Source organism: Mugil cephalus, chromosome 22, assembly GCF_022458985.1.
Source record: "Mugil cephalus isolate CIBA_MC_2020 chromosome 22, CIBA_Mcephalus_1.1, whole genome shotgun sequence".
Classification (NCBI taxonomy): Eukaryota; Metazoa; Chordata; class Actinopteri; order Mugiliformes; family Mugilidae; genus Mugil; species Mugil cephalus.
This window is the reverse complement of record NC_061791.1, coordinates 14509612-14518807: the sequence shown is the minus strand read 5'-3', so window position 1 is coordinate 14518807 and position 9196 is coordinate 14509612. Positions and strand designations below refer to the sequence as shown.

The 9196-nt window shown below is 40.5% G+C and overlaps 1 non-coding gene across 1 annotated transcript; it reads right to left on the bottom strand.

Moving 5' to 3' along the window:
- Window positions 1–7527: 7527 nt before the first annotated feature.
- On the bottom strand, window positions 7528–7609 carry trnas-gcu. The gene has a single exon. It is a non-coding gene; the product is annotated as a tRNA-Ser (tRNA).
- Between the last annotated feature and the right edge of the window lie 1587 nt (window positions 7610–9196).

Sequence of the window (9196 nt, the reverse complement as noted above, 5' to 3'; positions counted from 1 at the left end):
CGGTTTCCTCTTTCGGCAGCTCTTGAACTATTCTTTTCCATTCAGGTGTGATTTCAGTGACCGTGACTTTGTTGGTGTCTTGCATCATTTTGAGCTTTCAGAGATTGTTGGCTTTTCACTTGCCCTCTAAACTGAATCAACAGCAGAATGTCTACAGCATTTAGAGGGTTTACTGGTAATGCTTGTGGTATCTATATGGAAGTGTAGATTGTAGCTAAATTACACTCTTCCATGAAATACACTGACCTAATGCTGGAGGTAGTATAAACAAAGCAGTGCTTTTGTTTACTCAGCATGCTCTGTCTTTAGTAAGTACAGGGTAATTGTCATTCGGGCTGATAAGCCCCAACTTCAGAGCACATCAAAATGATTATTTTTTTATGTATCATGTGGACAGAGTGTAGGTACCTCACCTCCTGGCTGTTATTTGCTTCACTTTTTTACAGAGATTTGCTTTTGCACTACAAAATACTTTTTCCCCTCATGTGAGCTCAAGGCTTCTTCCTGTTAAGAACTGACCTCTTCCTTCCTGTCCCGTTAGCGCTTGCTGTTTGGGTTTCAGGCTGTGGATTTGGAAAAAAAGTGTTGAGACAATATGGATTGCATTTGCCACTATATTTATAAAACTGAATTAGCCTAAGTTACAGTCACATTCAAAAATACATTGACCTGAGACATTGCATGCATGAATTTCTCTTCGCTTTGGTCTACATGTTGGTTTTCACATTCCTGTTAGCTACAGGCAACTTCACAACTTGTAAACAATGTGACCTATTTTGAGGGGCGGGGCTTAGCTGGAGGCAAAAGATAGCCTGTAAACGCCGGCTAGCATATTTCAATAGATTGTTTTGGTTGGAATGGATGAGGAAAACACATATTTTAGAGAATATATTAATACACTCAATGTTTTTTAATAACTTGACTGATGGGACTACATTCACTGACCCCTACGCTCTCACTCACTGGATGGATGATTTGACCATACAAGAACACGGAGGGGACGAAGTCTGGTCTGTCTTTATCAAGTGAAGCCTCTCCAGCAAAGATATTACAAGAAGTAAGTGGAAAGACTGTGGAGAGTAATGTAGCAAATGCAACTTCTGCTTGAAACATACAACTAACGTTGCATTAGCTAGCCTTGCATTTAGCATTAGCATTAATGAATGAATCCCCCAAATAATGATCAACTTAATGTAGTTTCAGTCACAATTTATTCTAACCCATAATGTTATCCAGGCAGAAACTGATATTAATCTTACCTGATATCAAGTGTGCGTTACATGTGTTGACTTTCTCACTCTAGTCTTTTAATCGCGTTTAACCAAAGTTGTCTACAACTGGCAGTGGCTGGTATGCGCTAAAACTTAAAGTTAGTGTTTTTGCTTTTTCGGTTTTGGCTTCCAAAAATACAACTAGATGCCATTTTACCGGTTGACAGTGACTTTGTTGCCTCAAGCTTCCCTCTCTTTTGCCCCCAGCTAACATTGCGACGTCAAAATGACGTAGGCCATAAAACTTGTAGGTTATAAAAAGGCTATAAAACTCGTGGGTCGTTTTTGGAGGTGTTATGGTCCATCAAAATAAAAAAAAAAAAGTTTGGATGTCTTGAAGACGTTTTGCCAGTCATCTAAGATGATTGGTAATTTATGTAACATCTGAAATGGACCGTTTTTCTTCCCCAGTGAACATTAATTAAGTTTTGGGGGAACTGAAGCATGGTGAAACGTCTTCATGACACCCTACAAGTCCAGTTGTCCTTGTTTCACCTTTGTTTTTTGGATACACCTGAACCTCTGCAGACGTATTGTTGCATTTAACAACTCATCTCATCTTATACTACAGTGGGAGGAAACCGGAGGACCCGGAGAAAATCCACGCAAACATGGGGACATTCAACATTATAAATGAAATACATGTATATACAGTTTATATTAAAACATGTATTGAGACTACTCAGCAGTTTCCTAAAATAGCAGCGAGCTGTCGTTGTTCCACTGAAGGTTGCGCAGCCTGAAAGAGAGTGCATTCTGAGGGACTATTTTCAGCCATGGATTAATACATAATTGATGGCCGAGTGAGAGTTTCTGGCAGCGGGATGGTGAATGCTCCTTGTAAGGAGCGAACATGTCAGCCAGTGAAGCTAACAGATTATTGCACTGGGTAATTATGCTGTAACACACTGGTGTGATTTTAATCATTTGTGGATAACAGTGGAGCTCAGGTTGGTTTTGGTCTTTAAGTGAGAGTCTGTTTGCCCTCTAATCTGGCTGCTATTTACACTCTTCTCACTGTGTTTTGCATTTAGTAAAAGCACCTCCTAACCCCAAACCCGTGAGGAAGACAAATATCTGCATTCCTGTTCCTGCATTCTTCTCAACACAACCATAGGCTGTAGCCTCTGAACCACCACACGACCCGCGCTTTTAGCAGGTAAAACACACAAACACGGGGAGCTCACATTATGGAAGCGTGGCACTCCCCGAATCCAAACAGAAACTTCAGACAGGGGCGCGCTGCTGAGGTAGAAGAGCAGCTCACCGGGGAAGAGGAGGGAAACGTGTTTTCGGTCTCACAGCAGACTGAGACTTTGAGACGCAGTGGGAGGTGGGGGCAAAGCATTAAGGACCAACGTGAGGAGCAAGGAGATGAAATCCATCTCAAAAACAGTCGCTTTTTTTTGCTCTCACTCTCTCTTTTACATTATTGTTCTAAACTTCTTACAAAGCCACGTTGTTAGAACTGTTCCCGGTTTATTATATTTTGCCGCATCAATTCGAAAGCTTAATATTTGCCTGGTTTTGAATATCTAAGCTGCAGCCGCTCTTTGGACGCACATTCGCGGAGTCAGTTCCAGGGAACCTGTAACTGTTTACATATTTGATGTGAGTGAGGCATCAATCAGCCGTTCGCTACAGTGAGTCAGACGGTAACAGGCGGGTTTTAGGGGTCAGCTCCGAGGACGTGTGAGATACAGCAAAGAGATAAAGCAACTATTCATTCTCCGCTGAGCAGAACTTAATAGATCCCACAGCAGAGAGAGGGGAAAAGATCCTGATGAATATTAAAGGAGCTGACCGGGCAGAGTCTTTTGGTTCCAGTGTGCATCTTTGTCAGATTTATCTTCATGTATATGTATATCAGTGCTTATAAATTCAAACGTAAATTTAAACTGCAGCTACTGGAGCTTTCAGTAAATGCAGTAATGCATCACAATAATCCGTGTTAGGGAGGAACAGAGTTCATTTCGGTATCTGGGATTGTTATTATAGAAGAACGAATCCAACAAATTACTAATTAGTAATGCACATGATGTATATATTTTTATTTTTCCTGTCACTCTGTTCTCCTTTTTATATACAGACTATAGCTACTAGCAGACTGGAGAGAGTTGTATACACCCACACAACACACCCTCACCCATATTAGACAGAATCTCATGTAAAGCCTACCTTAAACTCAAAGAGTTCTGTGAAGCTGCACAGATCAGGCATAACATTATGACCATCTGCCTAATATTGTGCAGGTCTCCTTTGTACCTCTAAAACAGCTCTGACTCTGACAATACAATGTTCTGCTGGGAAATGTTTGGACCAGGTATTCATGTGGATGTTACTTAGATATGTATGCAATGACTCTAATAATGTTGTGTTACCAGACACCATAGGACACAGGTTACAATATTAGGATTGTGGTCATAATGCTATGTCTGATCTGTGTATGTTATCAGTTTTAAATTGAGATAAAGACAATATATGTTGATGGTTTTGAAAAAAAAAAAAAATGTTATTTCAGAATTGTTTTAAAACTATTTCAAAAATGTCCCTTGGGTGAGTTTGCACTGAGAGATACCAGAGGGTCCCAAAAGCGAAGACAATACAAGACCTATTTATTTCATCTTTTCGAAGTAAAAATTATTATTTTTGCCTTGCTCAGGCAAATTTAGAATGCAAAACAAATGTTTGTGCGCTCCAAATTTATTCACTGAATTGGTAAATATAAAATATTATGTCATTTTTTAAATGTCATCTTGTGACTTTTAATTATATTTGCATGCTTATTTTTAGATCATCTTGTAAATAAGCAGTTTAATTAAATTAGAATCTGCATTAAAAAAAATGGCATTGTTGCAGGCATAACGCAGTTGCCTCATAATAGGTGTTAGTAATTATAGATTGGTTCAGTAAAGTAAATATTCACGTTGAAATATCAGTAGGAGTATAATGGTATTCTCACCTTTTGAAAATTTGCAAAACTTCAAAAAACTGGAATCAATGAGAGCCGCCATATTGGAGATGGCTGCCAAAAGTCTGCTATTGACTGCAGAGCATGGATAAATCCACCAGGGAGCAGATGACCGGTATCAAATTGTATACTGCAGGTTTTTCAGGTAGGCATTTTGAAGTCTGAAAAACTCAAATGCAAAGATATTTTCCTCCTCTATTAACTCACCATCTACCGGTGTCTTTCCTGATAATGTCAGCGAACGCATCACAACTCATAAACTAAAAAATAAATAATTAAAAAAAATAGCTTGTGGCTTATTGACGAAGCCGTGAATAAACTACAAATTACATTTAAGGGCACTTATTTTAAAATTTGGGATTTTTAAAAGAAACCTTATAACCAACATGGATGTATATAAAACAGACTGTAAAAAAGAAATACACAGAAGTTTTTAAATGGGTAAAAAAAAATGGGGGAAACATGGGGGAAAATACATACATGTAATAAGATGTGTTCATTGTGGAGTTTAGCCAGTAGAATAAAACCAATGGCAAAGTTGCCACCTAGCATTCAAAAGCAAATTGCTCAATATGCTTCAGTTAAAAATAGCATCAAGTTGACATCATTTTGTGTTTTGTTTTTTTTGTTTTTTGCACATTTTGAGGGTTCAAATCAACCGAGCAGGGACACATGAACATGATAGATTCCGCCAGCAGAGGGCGGTGTGGTAACTTCATCCACAAGGTCAACAATGAACAAAGGAGTTGAGTGTTCCTGGAGTGTAGTCATTGGGAGCCATCTCTCAATGACTACACCTTTTTGTTCCTGTTCAGATTTATCAACATTTACATTTCGAACCAAAATCTGTCTGACAAATATATAAATCAATGTTATTTTAAATGTATTCACCCTTCCAGAAGGTGTTCAGTTTTCCCACGTGCTCCACGGTTTGCTTTTTAAGTCCTTGAGGACACGACATGTTTGTCAGATTCAGGTCAGTCTACGAGGGTGTATGAAAAGTCAGAAAGAAAGAGGCTGAGGGAAGCCTCTGAGTTGTATTAATGGACTGGATATGAAAATCGTTTTCTCTCATTGATTTGAGCTTCACATGAAGAGAGATGTGGATTGTGCAAACGCGGATGGAGCTGAAATCCATTGTGCGGCGTACATATATTCAGCGTGCCGCCTCACACAGTGCGCTGATGTAACTGTTAAGGCGAGGTGACAGCGGAAAACCCGTGTGAGAGTGAATAGGTGTCAAGATACACTTTGAGATTTGCTTGAATTCTAATGGGATTGTAGAAGTTGACATTGTATATATATAAAAATACAAACAAAAAAAAAACACTGTAGTTTCAAGAAAGCTTTAAGTGACGCTCACATTGTTTCCTGTTCATCCAGGTCGTGAGACGACCCCCTTCTCAAAATGACTGCGCTAGCCTTCTGAAGGTGTATCTGTTTGTCCAGAGATGTTTGATTACGCTGAGATCCGGGGAATTTGGAGGCCAAGTCTACACCTTGAAGTAATTGTTGCACTCCCCAAACCATTCCTGAACTATTTGTGCTTTGTGCCGGGCTGTATTGTCCTTCTGAAAGAGGCCACAACCATCAGTGAATCATTTTTTCCATGCGAGGATGAACGCGGTCTGCAACGAGGCGCACGTAGGTAAGTGAAAAACACATGCGTTGCAAAGGTCTTCCAGGAGAACATCGCCCAAAGAGTCACACTGCCTCCTCTGTCTTTTTCCACATAGTGCATCCTGGTGCCACGTGTTAATGGTAATAATAATTTCTATATCAATTGCACTTTTCAAATTAACATTAAAAAGTGCCTCACAGCAACATAAAAGCAACATGAGAGAAAAAGAAATGTCAATTAAAGCTTCTTCCATTGATTCCTGGTCCAGCTCCGTCCATTAGAGCATCCAGATAGATAGATAAATAGAGCGATCTTCAGTAGATGCACTACATTCTTTCATAATGACTTAAATCTCAGTGAAAATAGATATGCTGATAAATAAAATCAAATTGCTCAGTTGTTTTTGTTTTTTTTAAATCTCCTTTATAAATGCACAATTATTGTGATGCCCAGGAATCTAACTCCTCTCCATCATCTCCACCCCTAGAGGTCACTATACGCCCAGATAGCTCCTGAGCACAACGGGAGAAGAGCAGCGCACATCAGCTCTCACATCATCATTCCCCATCTGCGCCGGGCGATGTTTGAGTTTTACGGCCCCGCGTCCCTCGTTTTTAAAGCCGCTCTCGCACGGGCCCGCGTGAGTGATGAGACCACCGAAGGAAGAGGCTCTCTCCACACCTTGGTGTTTACCTTTCCTGTCAGCTTGTTTCCACAGAGGCACCGAGGACCCCGAGTGTTTGGGTCAGAGGCTCTGCAGCTGGAGGGAGGGGGCTGCATTCTCACCTCGGCGCCTCCCTCTGGGCGTGTGGGGTCGGAGGAGCGGGGAGACATCCAGCAGCTGGAGCCGTACAGTTAAATAAGATATATGTATTATTTTTTTTTTCTCAGTTTGTTGATCCAGAATGGAGAAACTCTAGACACGTTGCGCACAGTGTAGTTTTCGGAGCAGTGGGCTGCCACCTGTGCAGCATTTTTGCCGTGGATGCAGAGGGATGCAAACCCTGTGACCCTTCAGTCCTAAAGCTGCTTCTCCTCTAGTGATGTGTGGATTGATATTGAAATATCAATACTTCCGATACCAGGTCTTTATGCTGTAATATCGATTCTCAAATCGAAAAATCGATACTTTCGATACTTGAGTTATTTGCGGTAATGTAGGAACACAGTGTAAAGTAACTAAACTATTGAGTTGTGGCAACACAACAAACCTTGTTAAACACCTCAGGTTAAACCACAGCACAGAATGTGAGGCGCAGAGTCACAATTAAGAAGCATACTTTTATTTTATAGTGGTTCTTAATAGTTAAACAGCAATTTATTTATTTTTTTGAGTTCTTTTCTGTGCTTGATTTTCTGTTGTTTCATTAACTTGGCTATATAGTAAATGAAGGCGCTACCTAAACATACTTCTGAGTCTAAACTCTGAAGTCTTTTATTCTTTACGAAGCTCTAATTTGCCATGCGCTACTATTTTTTTTAGGTTTACCAGACACATTAGGGTGTATTTACACAAAGTATCTGCATCGGATCAGTATCACCAATACCAGCCTTAATTTCTCTCAATATCGGCTCGGAAAGGAAATCGGTGATACCGAACATCACTATACTCCACAGGTCTCCCCAGTCTTGTCTAACCTGAAGTCAACTTTTTAAAAAGGCATCGACGAGGATGGGATTCGAACCCACGCGTGCAGAGCACAATGGATTAGCAGTCCATCGCCTTAACCACTCGGCCACCTCGTCTGTGGGCAGCCCAGCTCCCATGAACACAACAAAACAAAACTGCGCGTCAGACGATCTCTTTCACAGTTGGTTAATTAAACAAGATAAACATCTGTCATTTTAAGAACACATTAAATCTGCATTAATTGCTACTTTTTATATTAACTATACACTGCATTTCCACTAGAGGCTTAAAGCCATAAACAGAGGTTACGAACATTCGTAGCTTCCCTCAGATCTGTGGACCGCTTTAGCCTCTTTTAGCTCATTGTTTTGGTTTTGAGGCTTTGAAGCTTTGGTTCACTTTATACTCATGCATCAAATCCAATGAAGTAGATGAGGTGTAGCTGAGTAGCATCATATCGTCGCAGACCAGGTCAAGGCCTTTGTCTTGTTTTTGGATGTCTTTGACTGGGGAATGGCTTTCATTGTTTTAATGAGCCACACGTGAGAAGGTGCAGATAAAAGGCATCGTCTGGAAAATCTCTGAGGAATCATCACTCCGGGCTCTGCTTTTTTATAATGAAATAAACCCTTTTTTTTTATAGAGCCTGTATGTTGCGGCCAGTGAGCCGGGTCGTGATATATAGCCGTTCGACGGTTGGAGACACCACCAACACCAACCTCTCTTTTCTGTGTTACACTTTCAGTAAAAGTAACTGGTCAACGTTTATTAGATCCAACTCCCAAATTAACATGAAAGTTAAAGAAACTGAAAACATGGCTCCAAAATGGATGGGTACGTTCAGACGTACCTTCCGGCTATGTTGCCACCTTCAAGTGGAAGTCGAGAGCTTGTGGTCTGGGATATCGTCTGTCTCTAGAATCCACTAACAGATCTACAGCTAACTTATCAACATTTATTTCAGGCATATTATGAAATTATAAAGAAAATGCAACATGACCTTTCCTAAAATTTCCAACTACGAGATTGCATTACCACAAGAGGGCGCCATCCATGCGGCATTTTCACATGAGCATGACACAATTTGAAGGCAGTGGGTGTGAAAGAATGTTAAAAAGATGGCATTTTTAAAAGCTGCATTTCAGTTTTTATTCACGACCTTTACCTGTAAAAGACCTCAGCAGACTGTAACTATGAAAATGATATCTGGTTTCTCATTTATTTGACGCATTTCTCAGAAATGTTGAGGCATTGTGTAGGGCCACCTGAGCTCATTTGATAAACGAGGAAGAGGAGTTAAGAAAAAAGTAAATACGTTTTTGAGGATCCAAGACAGATGCAACTAAACTGCTTAAAGAAATAAATGTGTGCAACATACTGGGAGAACTTTCTTGTGGCCATCCACAAAGATCAGTTACTATATTTAATTATTAGCAGGCTATGCCATTGTTTGTTCTGATTTCGAGCATCCCACTCTGGCCTAAATACAAAATCTGCTAAACATCTACACACACCAAACTGATTTTTCTTTCTTTTCCTTTTTTTTTCGGGGTGGTTGGCCTGTCTCCTGCCACTTCGGAAACAAAAGCTCGAGCCGGGCTCGAACGCTCTGCATCATCGCTCGGCAAACAATAGGTCAGGATGGAGAGACAGAGGAGGTGAGAGGAGGAGGGCAAGCACTCAGGAGACGAGCAGCGGGAGGT